The sequence below is a fragment of the Prinia subflava genome, chromosome 1 (genome assembly GCF_021018805.1).
Source record: "Prinia subflava isolate CZ2003 ecotype Zambia chromosome 1, Cam_Psub_1.2, whole genome shotgun sequence".
Classification (NCBI taxonomy): domain Eukaryota; kingdom Metazoa; phylum Chordata; class Aves; order Passeriformes; family Cisticolidae; genus Prinia; species Prinia subflava.
In genome coordinates, this window is record NC_086247.1 from 131,174,186 (window position 1) to 131,191,694 (window position 17,509).

A 17,509-nucleotide genomic window follows, 5' to 3' on the forward strand; every position below is an offset into this window, starting at 1 on the left:
AGTAGAAAACATTATTATCCCAAAGCAATTCGTATACAAAAGCATAACAACCGTACCAACCCCAGCAGAGGCAGCAGATAACTGAGCTGTAATATTTTTTGTTTAAAAGGGATTTTCCTTCTATCATAGTTTCCTAGACTGGTTCCAATGCTCATTAAAAGAATTGGTTAAAAAAAAGCCTTATGAAATCCTGCACCAAGCAAACAGTGAACCTCCTCCTTAAAAAACTCAGAAATAATAATAATTGGCAGAAATAAGCATGTGAATTAATCTGTGGGGCTTGTTAGAAAAATATGGTCCATTTCAGGAATGAGACTAAGTCAGATACTAAAGGCATGAAGCAACTTTAGAGGTAATGATCATATTAAATGAAAATAATTTTTTGTAAAATAAAAAAAATCATAATTAAATAATCAAACATCCAATGCCAGGCTGCATTCATATCAGGATACGAAATTTCCCCTAATTTAGCAAAAAGGAAAAAAAAGAAAAAAAAAGGGAAAAAATGATCATTTTGTATTGCCCACAAAAAAATAAATCTCTTTATATAAAATATGTTACCTCTCTCTCCTCTCGCCCATGCTGGGTAGGTGAGCTCCAGATATTACATATTGGGCTCTGTGTGGTATTACCCAGCTGAGCACTGGGGATCCACCTCTCCCCACCCAGCAAAAACCATCACTTTGGTGGTGACACTTCCCCTAACCCTCAGTCCCAGTGGGTCTGAACCCACAGGGACAGCCACAACCTGCCCAAACCTGCAAAGTATGGGGAGGCTCTGGCTTGGGGTCACAGGGGTGCCCAGAGACCAGGTCTGGATTTCTTTAAATGGTTCTTTTGGTTCTTGTTGGGGTGAGGGGTGCTCAATGAGGAGCTAAGGGTAGATTACTCTAGCTAAATAATCAGCAGGCTGAAGTGAGTGGCTAGACCACAGGTATTTGGAGACTGTCAACTTGGTGTATGCTCTGACTGACTAAAATAGCTTCTCAACAGCTGTAAGTTATTATATAGACACTAGGCTCTTACATCCTTTATTAACAGCAACTGAAAAAACAGCTCAAATTTGGTTTTGTCTTATGCACAGCATTATGAAAATATAATGAAAAGATATCCCTCTATAGATTGTTACACATTTCTAAGGACATGATGTCATAAAAAGGCAAGCTAATGAAACTGGGCTAGTGCTTATTAAAAGCCCTATTATTTTTAACTCTATGAACTATTTTAGGGAGGCCCAAAAGCAGGAAATATTTGTATCTACCTACATATGCAGAGTTCTTTCTTGCAATCAAATGGAAACATTTGAATTACCATTATTATGCTTGCAGCCAGTGACATTGACTATTTCCCAGTTTGTATGTGTTGTCAGGGAAGATATCCTCCTGATTAAGGACCGAAGGTCACTTGTGGAAAGGTCAGCCAACATCTTGTTCTGATTCAAAGATGGGGAGAGACAAGCTCCTGCGCATCACATCCGACTGTGCCCATTGTGTGTGCGCATGGGAACAGCTGGACATTGTTTAACAACCCTCCTTATGGGCACAGGCTACATCCCAGCAGCTGAGCAGCCTCTAAGCTCCTCCTGTGCATGTGTGCCTTTATAGAAACAGATCACTAAATAAAACAGGTGACAGTCTTTTTAAAAGCAATTAAACCAGCCAGGTATGTGCTCCGACTTGGGAACATAACATGTTTTGAGTAAAAACTTGATGAAGGAAAGAAAATTCTGCTAAAGGCAAGAAAGTTGTACAGTGTCTGTCCTGTATAATGAGTGAAAGAAAGAATTTCTTCTGCTTGAGAGTATAACAAATAAAATGCAAAGCAGATTCATAGGTTATGGGAACATATTTTCAAATTGATCAACAGAGACAAGTTGAACTCCTGACCAGCCAAAAGATGCAAAACCCCTCATCATTTGAAAATGGAATCTCACAGCTTTTTGAATGGGACTGAGTGGTGGGCTAAGGAGAAGTTTAAATTTGTGATGAGTCCTTTGTCTTCAAAAGAAGGAGGCATTTGTTCATTGTGTTCATTTGCACCCCAGCTACGTAATCTCATGCCTCACATTTTTCTTGGCCTTTATAAAGATGTTTTATTTCCTTTCTTCCCACCAACTTCACTGCTGTGGGTTTTTTTTGCTCCCATCTGAAGTATCGAGATAGATCTCAAGCAGAGACAGGCCAGGATACATTGGTGATTCTACTGAAATATAAACATCTCAAGTACCTTTGAGGTATACCCTAAAGGTTATACTTGCCACTGGACAGATCTGGGGCAGCAAAGGAATTTTCCCCAGAATCAGATTAGTGCTGATGATCGAACTATCTACCTTTATCTGTAGGATAGAATTGTTAGGATCATCTGACAAATAACTAACATCACAACTGCTAATGAAAACTGAAATCAGCAGTGAAAAGCCTTGGTCCCCTCAGCTGTCTCTGTGATGTATTACAGTGCATTCAGACCTTTTGCTATAGATCTGCAAGTTGTCACAGGGAGCTGGCAAGATTTTTGTGGCTGAGCATCTATTAAATGGCCACATGCAGCAACAAGTAGCTGGGCTTAGTGATCTAAACCGTCCTTTTCAGTTCACATTCACATAGTAATTTTACTTTTTGCATATACTAGGCCTGCTATGCAAAAGAGAGAAAGATAAGTGATGTCCCACTGTAAGGGCATTGTGAAGTGGCAGATTTTCAGCATCAGTTTCCAGATGAATGGCCTGGTGGTTTTACTGGAATCTGAGGTCATGAGGACAGATCTGCTGAATTACCAAGAACAATCTGTTCTCTTGCTCCAATGCTGTAAAATTCCTATGCATTTGTTTCACAAAAGCTTCTATTTAAATATGTCTTAAATATCTTATTAGAATAATTATTCCGCTATTATAATTTAATCCAATGTGTTATGAATATGACATTTGATGGCCTATGGCTGAAAATTCCAGCTGCCTTTCTGGATTAAGAGCATAAAGTTTTACAGCTGTATGTGGCAAGTCACTAGGGTCAGCAAAAAAGGAGCCTAAATTTTCTATGCAGATCAGGAAAGCTGCTGATGAATTGTTATTCTTCCCCTTAATGGGGGTCCCAAGAGACCAAATGATCTGAATTATCTTCTCATCACTAGTGGATCTGTCTCTCAGGGGAAAGGTCAAAAATTAGACAGGGCAAGGAGTACAGGCAAAGAGCTGAGCATGCTTTGAAGTCCTCAGCCCAGCGTAGCAACACAAACTGCAGGCGTGAGGGGCTGGTTGATTCCCACTGCAAAGAATTCCTCATGTAAATCTTCTCCCCACTGTAAGATATTTTGTTAAGTGGTCTGGATGAACAAGCTAAAGGATGGTGCTTGCAGCAGGCGATGGCTTCTTTGGAAATGGGTGAGGAGAAGGCAGACAGACAAGAAACAGGGCAAGCACGGCCACTGCCCAGAGGCTGCTCCCTCCATGCAAACACCTTCCACCATCGAGGTCATGACACAGCAGGGTACTCAAAGCTGATCTGTGATAAGCCAGGAGAAAAACAAGAGTGAGAAAGCCAGGGAAGGAGTGTCTTACCCGGGTGGCAGAGAGCAGATTCACAACACTAACATTTGCTAGCGATAGCGCTGGGCTTCAAAGTCACCTAGATATGGTACAGGACCTCATTTCACTGTGTGAACTCCAAACAAAGAGACTGCTGCTATTCCCAAATTTTCCTGAATAGTAATTTAATCTGAGTCATTTCCTCTGAGCAATTTAAGCTTTATTCTCAATAAATCAGACTAGTAAAATAAGAATAATACAGAAGGTACAGAGCTAATTTCATTTATTTATTTTGAAATGGTGCCAGAGGATCTGGCCAAAGTTTAGGACTTTGGGCATCTTACAATCAGGTGTGGATGAGAGATATGTCACAAAACAAGGACCTGGATCAATTTCTCTTGATTTTGCTCTTGATTCATGCTATTATACCAGCTGTCCATGGAATATATTAAACACTGTTTAAGTAGTTAAAAGTACTCTAGACTTCTGAGTTAGAAAAATGACAGTTTGTGATGAGGACTGAAAAAATATCAGATCAGGAAATGTAACTCTTCCTCTAAACACTCAAATAGCTTTCTTTTTTTTTTTGAAAAGCTGCCAGTGAAGCCATCCTAAGTGGTTTCAAAATTACTTTGAGAAACACAACTGCAATGTATTAAAAATGGAAGCTAGACATGAAAGATCGTTCAGTTCCAAAAAGGACAACTTTTGTTCAGTTGTGATGAATATTTTAGCTAAAATGCACCAAAAGGCACAGAAGTCCTGCTCTTTTTCTTCAACTGTTTTCTGGCAAAGACCAGGTGAAACATGAAACCCAGGCAAGAAATGGCTGGGGACAGTAAAGAAGCAATAGGAAGGGTAGGAAACTCTGGATGTCATATATGAAGTTTATGCTTCTTTACTGAAGAGGAGGAAAGGGTATTTAAGCCACTTCATCCCACCCTGACTTCTGGGCTGATTCTAAGGTAGCATGATTCAAATATTTTCTAGGGAGTGTGTGTGTGGATGTCAGTCCTGAGCAGGTGACTTCTGGTACCATTTTCTTCTCCAGCAGCTCTTCCCAGGTGGGGAAGCAAGTATTAAGCTGGAATGTGCCAGCCCTGGGCTGCTGAGGATGCCAAAGGCCAGGCAGTGTCCCAGCACTAAGCTTCACCATGTCTAAGAGGCTCCCTGAAGCCGTCTCATCTCACACTGGAAATTCCTCACTCACAGCACCTGCAACTGGGGATTTATTTACAGAATAGCTTTCATTAAATTTTGATAAAAATTCAGTGTAGACAAGAACCACTTTTCTCACTACCAAGACTTTCTTTTCTATTTCATAAAGTATGTCAATGGCACACAGGTAATTACAGCAGGTGTTCTAAGGCTAGGGATGCAGTGAGGAATGCAGAAGTAGCCAGGGGAATTCAGGGGAGCAATATTAATTGAACTATCCCAGTTGTAACCACAGAAGGGACAAGGAGAGCTCCAGCCCCCAGATCCAAATCCAGGCTGCTGATGTTAACCCCAATGTGGCAGGTGTTTGTCTGAGGAGTCCTTAGGAGCCTTGGTTACAGATATCCCACAGTCTGCTTCCACAGCCTTGTTCCTGAGTTTACCTGTCTGATGGTGAGAAACAGTCATTTCAGTGCCTGGCACTGAACATTCTCTAGAGTTTAACATCTTCCTTTTGAAAAACTGAAAATTATAAACAACTAAACAATCTCCTCTCTAATCAGGTGTGTTTAGAGGAAGATGAGATTCATATCCTTTTAACTGTTCCTCGCTTTTTTTTTCCATCTGTCACTCTCCTCTAGTAAAGCAGGAGGTGTGATACAAACAGCAAACCAAAAGCAAACACCAAGCAGAGCCTCTGACTGGATGCTTTCTCTGACCAATGGTTTTAAACATCTCCTTTCCCAGGAAGTGCAGGAAGTGCAATTTTACCAAGCACATTGTAAATCAAAGGAATATGGACCCTTCAGTAGTGAAGTGGTTGATTTGTCAGGCAGATAACAGTGGGAATGTAATTTCTATCAGTAAGGCTGATTCAATCTTTTCTATTCATGAAGATTTTGATGGATTATGTGAGATCAAGTAAAGCAAATGAAGACACCATTACATTAATGCAGTAAGATGTTCTTTGGCAGCTTATCCCTAAGTATACTCGCAGGACTACTAGGGTGATAGCAGTGTTGTCCCAGTCTACAAAACTCATGATGACAGTAAAATGGAGATATCAGAAACTGTTGAAGAAGTGTTGCTTGAGTGGAGCACACCGCTGTCCAGGGACATGGCTGTTTTATATTTACTCTAATACTTCTACCGAGAGGAAATTAGTCAACATTTTGCTGAAGACACTGTGTTTGCTGTTTAAGTAAAAAGCATCTCCCTTCCAGGAAGGGATGCATTGCCACATTCACTGATCTTGAGTCAGATGCAGAGGTATAAGGAAAGTACAGATGTGACCAAGGGAGAGCTTGTTACTCTCCAAACAAAACAAAATCCAACAAGAGAGGTTTCAGCAGCCAGAAAGGAGCCTGAAGAAATTATAACAAGGCATTGCTGTGACTCATTGCATCAATAACCATTTCCCATGGTATCTAAGCTGCTTGCTGGATATATCTATTTTCTCTTGTCTTACATTTAGTTCATGAGAAGTCTGTGAGTGAAACCATCTTCTCTGTTTGAACAGGAGATATCAAGTTCTGAGTGGGTTAATTGCTACTTTAATATAAAATAACAGACAATAATAATCACCATATAATGACTGAATATTGGGAATGGCAGGGCATACTGTTCCCTCTGGTAGCAACTGATGTTATAACAAAACTGGAAGGAGCAGGAAAGGCTGTGTCCTGTATTTATACCAGTTGGGGTGCTCTTCAGTTTATCTGTGAAGGCAGGCTTGCAGACTCTTGACATATAATTTGGAGATAACTGGATCAGTTCTTCCCAGAGGATGTAAAGCAATGATGGCTCTGATGAGAGACAAAGGGAGAAGGATTTGCTCACTGAAGAACATAAGTTCCAAATTAAACACAAGAAAATATGAAGCTTAAAGAAGGGCTTGAGGAAGGAAGGGGGTAGAAAAGCAGAGATAAAGGAAAATAAAGGGATACTGTAGAAGAAGCATAGCTGTGTGTTGGAGTGCATGTTGTTGGGCATGGAAATGAGAGGAGATGTCGTCATTCTGCGTTCTGTGCACTGAATCTTTAAATGTAGATGAATGTCTTTCCTTGCTGCTCCAAGGCAGCTGCTGTCTTGTGTTTCAGTGCAGATGCAGAATACTACCAGAGCAAGATGGTTTCCTCCTCTTTGCTGACCAGCAACTCCTTTTTAAATTATTTGATTTTCACTTTCTGTTTTGCTGTTTATTTTTTATTGTTTAAAGTCCCCTTTCTACAGGAAATGAAAGCAATCTGGTCTGGAAGATAAAAGCAATACACTCCGTAAATAGGAAAATTCAATCTTGTGGGATTGCTGATAATATGGCAGTGCTGGGCACCTACTGCCAACCAGTAAAACCATCCATGCTGCCAGATGGTACCAGGGTTGTTTTCCCCCACCAGGAGCACAGGACCACGTGACGTGGTCTCAATAACATGGACACCCCTGTTGCAGTGCATCATGCACCTCCAGCTCTCTCCTGTCCCTATTTGGATTATTTCCATCACTCCCCAGACTCAAAATTCTCAGAATTAAAACGTGGCATTAGTAGTCAGCTCAGCACATCATGCCCTGAAGTGCAGGCAGGATGACAGTGCAGTTTTCTTGTCCAGCTCTTGTATTGAGAGCCATAAATCAGTGGGGTCACAGTCTCAGCTTTTGCCTTGTTGTCCCCATAATATTTCCACTTGCACATCATATGCCTTAACCCACTGTACACATACATGCCCCATGCCTTTCTGAAAGTCTCTGCACTTTGAATAATTATATGTAAATGGGATCACCATACCACAAACCTTTAACTACCATTAAACCCCTTAAATATCACTTGCAGTAGAAAATCCTAAGGGTTATTCTCATTCCTCTGTGAATTTATCCCACAGCTAAAATTCATGTGCTCTTTTTCTAAATAAGCAATAATAGCCAAAGTGCACACATTAATCTGCTAACCCTATAGTGATGGAGGCAGGACAAAGCTCACAGTGATAAATTCCAACCTGAGTTCAGCCTGTTCTCTTCAGTGCAAAGGAATGTACAGAGCTGGCCACTAACTTTGACACAACCATTTGGAATAGGAAAGACATGCAAAAAAATACCTGTGATTATGTATGAATTAAACATGAAAAATTATGGTAGGACAAGTCTATACATCAAGAAAATGACAGCCTACGAAACTGTGACTTGCAGCCCTCTTCTTTCCCATCAGTGACATGAACTCTTTTGTAAACATTGACCACTCACTACGTTGATGGCCTATAGAGATTTACTTCAGATTCATGCTCCCATTAAATGGCTTTAAAAAATTATGGAGGCAGCTCTGTTTGACAAGCTTCCTAATCCACTTCCATTAGAAAAAAGAAAACATGAAAAAATAAAATATAGAATCTGTAACTTTCCAGAAAAGCCCACATACAGGAAGATAAAGGAAAACTGGAAATAACACCTGAGTCTTGTTACCTTCTGTCCCCTCAGAACAATTCTATTGAAAGCATTCAGCTACAGTGGTGTGCAGCATATAAGAGCTTGAATGGAATTTAAAAGAGTATCTACTAGTGAATGGCACACAAAGCTAAAGAAAATGTGTGGCCTTTCAGCCTCTAGGTCACCAGGTCAGGTCCAGCTCACACAGCAGAGATGGGGGTCAGTGTCCTTTGGAGGCTCCATGGTCAATATGACATTGGCTTCTGAGCCATGAGCTGCAGCACTATGACTTGTTCCTCACCAGGAGACGAAGACATGACATTGCTTCTGCAATCCTCTGCTCATTTAAATTCAAATCACATTAATATCTGAGGATAATAATTATCCTGGTAAATGCATGTACATCTTGAATGCTGCACTACCTTCCATATTATGAGCATTACTGCTAAACAGGGGCACAGTAAAAATGCATATCACTAAACAATTTCTTTTCATTGGGGCAAACAGCCATGCAGGAGACAAGCTAGTGGAAAATCAGACCATGCCTGTAATAAAAATTCTCAATCAATTGAAAGAATTTACCTTTAAATGAAAAAGGTAAAAAACATTTACCTTTAAATAAAAATTAAATAAAATAATAATAAAAAACAAAACAAACAAACAAACAAAAAACCCAAACAAACAAACAAAAAACCCAAAAAAAACCCTTGCCTGCCCTCTTTTTGCATTATCCAGAAAATTCTTCTGCAAAAGAACTAGAAGGGTATAGGCATATAATGTCCCCTTTTGAGAGGAATAGTCTTTCTCATTTTTGCTTGGTAAAACTCCTACCCATGGAGGAGTTTTACCATGGAGTCTTTTAACAACGATTATGAATGTATGTGAGGAGGGAAATTTGGCTTTTTTTCACAAGTGAGAGACCAAATTATGAACAAAGGCTACACTGTTCTTTCTAAAATTAAAACTGTCCTCAACTACCTGCAATCAGGAATACTATTGTAACACTGGGATGAATCAATCCATCTTCCCTCTGACAATTACCTTTTCTGTAGTGTTTTATGCTGCAAAATTTTACCAGCACTCACTTGATAGAAACTTTGCCTTACAACAGTTTCTTGGCACTGATTTCCATCCTCTTACTCCCATATTTTGAAACATGTTTAGCAATTTATTCTTGAATCCATCTGTGTCAGTGCTTAAATATGGATTTTAGTTGAGAATAAAAAGCATTATGATCACAGTCAACTTTAAATTTTCCCAATGCAATTGCATTTTATCTACAGGAGGCTAGGTGTGAGGAAGAAATGGAGGTAGATATTTTTTTCTTAAAGAAAGCTTCATTTTGCAAATGATGGAATTCACAAGTTTAAAATGCAAGCTTGAAAGCTGGGGTATATAGGTTTGAAGACTGAACCCAAATCCTTTTGCAGAATCCATCAGGAACTTCAGCACAACCATCAGTTTTGCCACCAGTCAGTTTGGATATTTATGGGATCCTAAACTTCACTGCACTGATGGTGATCAGAAACAGCAAAGAGAAGTCAGAATTCTGGCCCCATGAGGAGGTCTGAAGATATACCGCCCACATTCTGCTGTAGACAAAATAACAAAGTGCCTTGTAAGAAATTCTGCATCCTTTCAACCACCCTGGAGCTGATATTATGAAGCTCCAGTGGGATAAATCCAATAGGAATCTCTCAGCAACATGAGTGAGGGCTCCACAATTCTGCCCTATATTTTTGTTTCTGGAAGCCATTTTTTAAAATCTGTTTGTAGATGAGGAAATTAAAAGCTAAATTTCACATCCTCCCCTGCTCAAACTGCAAGGCTCATCTAATGTACGTTTATGTAGAGTCTGATTCCCCTGCTAAGTGTTTCTATTCTCCAGCCAATTTGGCAACTAGTGAACAGTGCACAAAATAAATTTAATTGATTTGTACAGGTATTAAAACAGATTATCATCTACACAGTTTTGAAAAGTAGATACTGCGTGTTAGCAGACAGTACGTGTTAGCCAAATAGATGATGCAAACTATAGTGATTTACAAAGGGTTTCAGAGAGCTGGGTATTAGCAGACAGTAGATCACATTAGAAAGTAAAAGAATTTCACATTTATTCATTAAATTACATAGAAGATCCAAACTTAATCATGAGATGCTTTATATATCCTGGAATGGTTGATTTAAAGCATCAGTGTAGATATTAGGAATCAAATTTTCATACAAAAGCTCTTGATTTACCTATTCCTGCAAACCATATGCATGATGAAATGCACCTATTTCCAGTGCAGGCCAGAACTTTCCATCCAGCTCCTGACTGCAAATAAACATCTCACCCAGAACACAGAGCTGAGCATATACGTGCAGACCCAGTGAGATATCTCTGCTGAAAATCCATGGCTGCCCACCCCCTGGAGGAAAATATTGACATACTGACATATGGCTGACAAATATGCAATGCAAATACCACCAAATTGCTGCTTCCAGCATGCAATTAATAAAGGAGAACTCTAGGAGGGCACATTAGCAGTCAGTCCCTCTCTTGGAAAGGTTGTTGTCCAGAATATTTGGGAATACTGTTACTTGCTTTGGTGCCAGCCCCCCCAGCTGCCTCTGCTCATGGTGTGGTGTGACGTGGGGATGGCAGGGTGCCTGTCACCTCATGCCACCACCCCAACCGAGCTGCAGCAATGGGCAGTGGTGGATGCCCAGGGAGGAGCATAAAGCCATGACATGAATGCAGCAATCTCAGTGCAGTGTGCACAGTGATGGTTGTTATTTTACAATAAATGAAATAGGGGAATGAAAATGAAAAACCTTGCCTGAAGAAAAAGGAAACAAGCTGTGGAGTTGTCGTGTGAAGAGACACTCTTTTGTGCATGTAAGGAGAGGTTGTTTTTCCAAGGGCACAGGATGCTTTTACACAATCAGGGCTATAAAACTTGCAAAAGAAATTGTATAGCATGTTCTTTAATCAAACATCTATGACAGCTGAATTAAAGCATTAGTTAATGGAGCTAGGTCTGAGATTTGAAATTTGTTTCTCTTTGTTCTACAACCCAGGAGATCACTCTTTTTTTTAATGCCTTTCAATGTATGAAATCACTGTAGTGTCCTTTACACTGCTTCAGGAATTACAAAGGCTGTAAAAATACTTTTCTTGGTTAATAAACTCATAGTTGGACTGAATTTTTCCCATTCTACACTAAAAACACAATCAGACTGTTCTCCTTAACCAGCAATGACCAATGCACAGCTCTGACCAAACCCCTGTTGTTTCAGCTGATTTTGAAAGATGTCTTAAGAACAAGGTAAACTCCACAGAAACACTCTCCTCTGAGTCTGATGTGCTTGCACAATTACAGACATTGTAGCTTCTAGGCTTTGATCCAGAAAAATGCATAAGTGTCTGACTTCAAGGGGGATTTTCATACACTTAATGTTAGTTGCTTACATACTTTGTTGCACAGAAGTCTGAGCACAAGTTGTTAGCAACAATTATTGTTCTCTGGAAACATGCAAAAAGCATTCAGGAAAGGTTGAGTTTAGCATTTAAGTGTTGAATAATCTAAAAGGTTATGCTATCATATAATAAAATCAGAAAGAAAGAAAAAAAAGCAAGCACTTCCTGGCAACACTCTGAAATACATTATTCAGTTCTAGAAAGGGACCAGAATTTATTTCATAGTTATAGAATGGATTTTATAGCTACATAGAATTTTCCATTACTGAAAACCTCAAAGGACTTTATAAACCAAGACTGAATTTTATCTCCTCCTTATAGGATACATACACCTGCTGTTTTCAAAACTCTGATCCAATTTCTTACCAGCATCTCTTTGAAACAAAAGTCAAGGCACTGCTTTTGCAAAGTATCATCTGAAGTACCATGTGCAGGTCCAGTGAGGCCCTCTCCCATCCTCTACCCTAATCTTGCTACCTGTGTAGTACTTTCTTCATGCTTCCATTTTAGCTAGTGGAATAAAGGAAACCTGATCAAATTTCAAAGGGTGAAACACTGAATGTATGAATAAAAATAATAAAATTAAGATTGATTACAGTAGACTCAGATTTTATCCAGAGATGTTAGTGATATTTAAAAATCAGTGAAGTAATAACGATTTTAAAATGTTGTCAAATAAAATCAGATGAAACATTTCCGCTGAGATTGGAAAATATTAATTTCTAGTACTACAATTCTGAAAACAGTATCATATAAACTTCAGTAGCTCCAGTTTTAAAGGTGACCTAATCTTATATTACCCTAATTTTTTTAGGCAGCAGTTATTTCCACAGTAGCCCTGCCTCTGTGGGCAGAGACGTTTGTACTTTTGCAATGGCTAAAGCACAAGCATGGCTTTGTCAGGACAATGCAATTACATCAAACACAGACCTGATCCAGCCTAATGGTGAGAACACTACATGACTGAAAAGGATGCTCCTTTCCTCCTGGGAAATCTAAAACCCACTTAGGTGTTGCTGCAGGTAAATATGTCTTAGAGGCTTTTCTGTCTCATTGTTCACCCACCTACTTGCCATTACTGAAGAAGGATGTAATGAGAGAGAATTTAAAGTATTTTTTGGACACTGGGCAACACAGACTGGTCTGATCTTGTTTTTCTGAAGTTACTTGGCACTCTGGATCTCTAAATAAATATAAAGTCATTCACAATCAAACAGGCAAGAAAGAAATGACAAGTGTTTTGACAGTGCTCAAAATACTTTGAGGTATTTTTAGCATATTTCTGAGTCGTATTAGCTTAACCTGTAATAGAATATAAATGAGCCCATATGGCAGAGATGTAATTACGTTCCATGTGAGAAATCCCCGTGGTAGATTTGGGGAAAAAAACCTCACTACATGTGCCTTCTGGAGGGCACGATTTACACATGATTACCTACTCATTTGCATTGAGAGGAATATGAAGTAACACAATGCTAACAACACGGTAATGAAAAGGGCAAGCAAAGACTCCAGATCCCTGGGGGTGCTGATCCCTCTGACTGACATCCAGTTAGGAGCAGGGAATTCGTCCCTTTAGGGAGTACATTTTATGAAGCGATCTTTGATTATGTGGGCACAGTAATCACGAGTCTTAATTATTATTACTGTGAGAGAATGGACTACAAATCTCCAGGGAATGTCTCTGTCACACATACTTTGCCAGTGAATGCTGGAAATTAGTGTTTTCCCAAGGATCATTTTCATTCCAACCTGATATTTAGCTGAAGTTTCTTTGACTACTAGTCATGAAACATTAAATATAGATTAGAGGCAGAGAGATGTTGAAAGTTAAAATTCACCGGAGGTGCACACCCGTGCACTTGAGAGACAGCCCCAAATGTTGTCCAGATGTTGTAGCAACAAGGCTGAGGGTTCCCAAGCTGCAGCACAGCCACAACAGAGGAGAAAGTGGATGTTTAGCATTCCACTGGCCTTCTGTTTAGTTTACTTGTAGTGTATTAATTTAGCAGAAAGTCCTAACAGCCTGTTAGCAGTAGATCTTACCAAGTGTACACTATCCTGAAAGAATGAAGAAAATCTTTTATAGCAATAAAGGGAGCAATTTGAAACATGTAATTGATTTTCCACATTTTAGAACTGTGATAAGACTAAGCTTTAGCAGCAGAAACATATGTTTGCAGTTTTGTCAATGTTCTTCAATGAATCAAAAAAAATAGGAACCTATAACTTATTGGTTAGATCGTTAACATGCATTGGGCATTTCAGTGGCTATTGAAGTATTTGCCAAGAGCATGTCATCTTCTAAACAGACTCAGAGGTAATAGGGATTGCTTTTTGCCACAGGACATGTTTTTGTGATTATCTAAAATCATTCTTTTCCATTAGGAACACCACAAAAGGACATCAAGGCTTTTTTAACTATCTATTGTCACGTTCGTGTGCTGTCCTTCCTTACATCCGTTTTAATCTGGAGGGGCAGAGAGGCAGCAGGGCAGGGCTCATTTCTGCTCACCCCTGCAGCATTCCCAACTAACTACTGCACACTGTGGCATCTGACAGCCAGGCTGCTGGCCCCAGTCTTCACACCAGTAGTCAGAGTGCTCTCTGGGCCTCCCCAAAACATCCCTGATGACGCCCACCTGAGGAACCCAGAGCAGAACCATCCAAACAAATTTTCAGAAAGGTTTTTGGGTTCTCCTGATACCTGAGAAAAGACAGCATAGAGTGCAAGAACATAAAAGAGGTCACTTACTAAGGCTCAGAAAACAGGTCACCTACCTGTCCTCAGAAATTTTTCAATTTCAGATTTCTTCCCATCTTGCATTAGGAGAAACCTTAGATGCTTAGCAGTTTCTTTGTGAATAAAAGAGAGGACACATCCTCAGAATAACCTATTTACCAGGATAAACAAGAGAGATACAGAAAATTTGAGTCCTATTCCTACCCTGTTGGCCTTAGAGCAGACATGTGGACCCAAAACTTAAGTCCACTAGGCATACTAAGCTTGAACTGCAGACAGTTTCTCACTGCATTTCAATAAATAATTGTGGAGAGCAACACAAGCTGAGATGATCACACTCATCAGGACCCATGGAGAACAGCAAAACTTCCAGTAACTGAGGTAGTTGTGGTGGAGAAAAGAACACAAGTTCATGTCCCCACATGTCATTTGCCTCAATTCTTCTGTTGGAAGACTTGCCAAAGTGAGAAGGAAACAGCTTGGAGGGATGCCTGCCCACAGCCAGGAGGGAAGTGGGTGTTTGCAGCATGGGGGTAAGGAAACCATCTTCTGGCATGGTGACAAGTTGGCAAGGCTGGCAGAGAATCAAACAGGGCAACAGTAGGGCAGGGGGGAAAAATCCCTTAAAGACTAGAAGCAAGCTCATTCATGTTTACTCCCTCAGGACAGCACAGAGCATCCCCCACAGAGGATGACTTCATAGCTTTGAAATAGGAAATGGGAATGCAAGACCCTTTAAACTGAAGTCTAAAGGTTTGAATTTGGGAAACAACGGGAGTAACTACCTGAATTTGTCACCATCTCATTACCATTGGGTTTCAGGTAGCAGGGATGATGATCTTGTTTGGTTTTTTCATGGGCAAATGTGGGCAGCAGAGATCAGCATCTGAACTGAGGCAGATGCTGTGGCTATGGCCTGGAGATGGAGGAAAGGGGACAGTAGGGACAAAGAGTCTCTCTGGGCCTCCACAGGAGGGATGGATCCTCTGCACCACTGCTGTACACCACTGTGGGTGATGCCTTTGGAGTGCCATGGTGGTCTACCACAAAAAGGGATTTTAGAACACCTGAACTGTGTTGAATGGCTGAGTAATGTGCTTGCCTCTCCCTCTGCCAAAGGAACCAGCATCTTTGTACAGCCACAAGGCTTCTCTTCTACAAAGCAATAAAACCATAAGGGCAAAATATGAGTGAACTCATTCTCTAATATGACAGCATGGAAGAAACAGAAAATCAAACATAATTCCCAGTGGTTGCTGTATCCCATCCCTCCTCCATATGTGTCTCCTCCTTTTCCAAAGCTGTGCACAGGGAAAACAGAGAAGGAACGTGGTTGCCTTCCCAGGGTTTAGAGGGGCTGTGTGCAGTGACCCCCATGGCACTGCTGGACACAGATACATCATCAGTGGCTGCACACACTGGCTCTGCTCCAAATCTCTGCAAATACTTGTGCAAGGTGCAAAGAAACACCATGGGCCATGCAAGGCTCCCATTAGAGACATGATGGGAATGGAGGGTACTCTGCTACAAATATAACCAAACTCTTCTCAGCTATTTCTGGTTTATACTCTCAGTTTGCACTTAAGAACTCCAAACAAACAGAGCTCTCAAGCAACAACACAGCTCAACAGACAGCAGCTTCCTTTTGACTGCTTCCTAGCCTACTTTTTTTTGGTTTGTTTTAGTTTGGAATATAACTTTTAAAAAAGAGAAGGAAAAAAGGGAAAAGATACAGGAACCACGTGTGCTTCATTGCAAATGCTGTTCATGTAATTCTCTTTGAAGTGTGCAGCAAAACTCCTTTGTAGGTTAATGAGAACAGGATCAGGCCCTCCACAGTGAACTTGTGCTGAGAGCAGATAAGATCTTGAATCATTTAGAGCCAAGCATGTTATTTGTGCAACATGGGCAGGCTGAGTCAATCTCTGAATATTTTTAATGGGTGTCATCGTGAAGTGTTAATTCCACAAGTTAAGTTGTTTTGCAGTTTGCCTGTGCCTGCTCTCCAGGCTGCCTTCACAAATGGTACACATCCTCTTGCTGGCTGCGACAGAAAAACTATTTCCAGAACTGCTGCAAGAAAACAACACTTCTGAGAAAACATAAAATGTTTTACAAAGAATTGTAAAACCAAATGATAGGAGAAATACTTGCTAGACATTCAGATTGTCAGCACACATAGAAGCAAAAGTAGCCCCATTTCAAACAGAGATTATTACTTTTTTTTTTTTTTTAAGGACTCTAAAATCAAAACAAGTAAGTGGTAACTGATCATTTTTGAGAAAGTAATCTCTTCTTTTACAAAACAGAGGACTGAGGTACTGAAGTACTCAGATGCTTAGATAATGTCTGCCCCTGGACAGTACCTATACAACCTTAGTAAACAGGGTCAGAAAAACACTGAAAACATTTTGAATTCTGATGAAACTAACTAAGCACTATGAACAACTTTTGGATAAGAAATCTTTATTTTTGACTTTCTGTTTTTCTGTTCCCAGGATCTCCATGCACTTCTTAATGCATCTTGAAGCCAAGATGAAATTACAGCCCTCAGGAGGCCAATGGGAGGCTCACAATTGCCCATCGCCTTCAGCACAGCCAGGATTTTACTCTTACTGTAAAGATATCTTAAGAAACACTGGACTCAGCTGCCCAGTTCTATGGAAATATTCAGCTGGAAACATAGCAAAGTCTACCACACAATTTCCTTTCCATTTTCCCCTGTAGGGAGATTTTTAATCTTGGAGTGGAAAACAGGATCTAGGGAAACCTGTGGAAACCTTGTGGTTGCCATCTAGAGAGAACTGGCTCTGGCTGGGATCCTTGCCTTGCCCTGCTCCCCTTCCCACCATTGCCTCAGCCCCAGGTTTGCAGCCTACTCTGCTTGTTCCTCTTCCATGATGCAACAAAGAGGGTTTATCTTGGGATTTCCAAACCCTCAGACAAGCTGTTTCCCTGCCTCCACCTTCCATGACTCTGGAGCATGTGCTGGAGGACCTGGCCATGGTTTCTGCATGCTCTGGAAAGCCATTCCCTTCCCTTCTTGTGAGTTATGGTGGTCTTCAGCTACCCTTGGCAAGAGAGGCACAGACCCTGCACTGCCACAAGTTCCTAGTTCAACCTCTTGAACCTGGCCTGTGCAGACAACCATCTCCTAGTGCCTTCCCCCTTTGCAGTCCCTCCTCCTCCTCCTGCCTCTCTGATCTTTTTT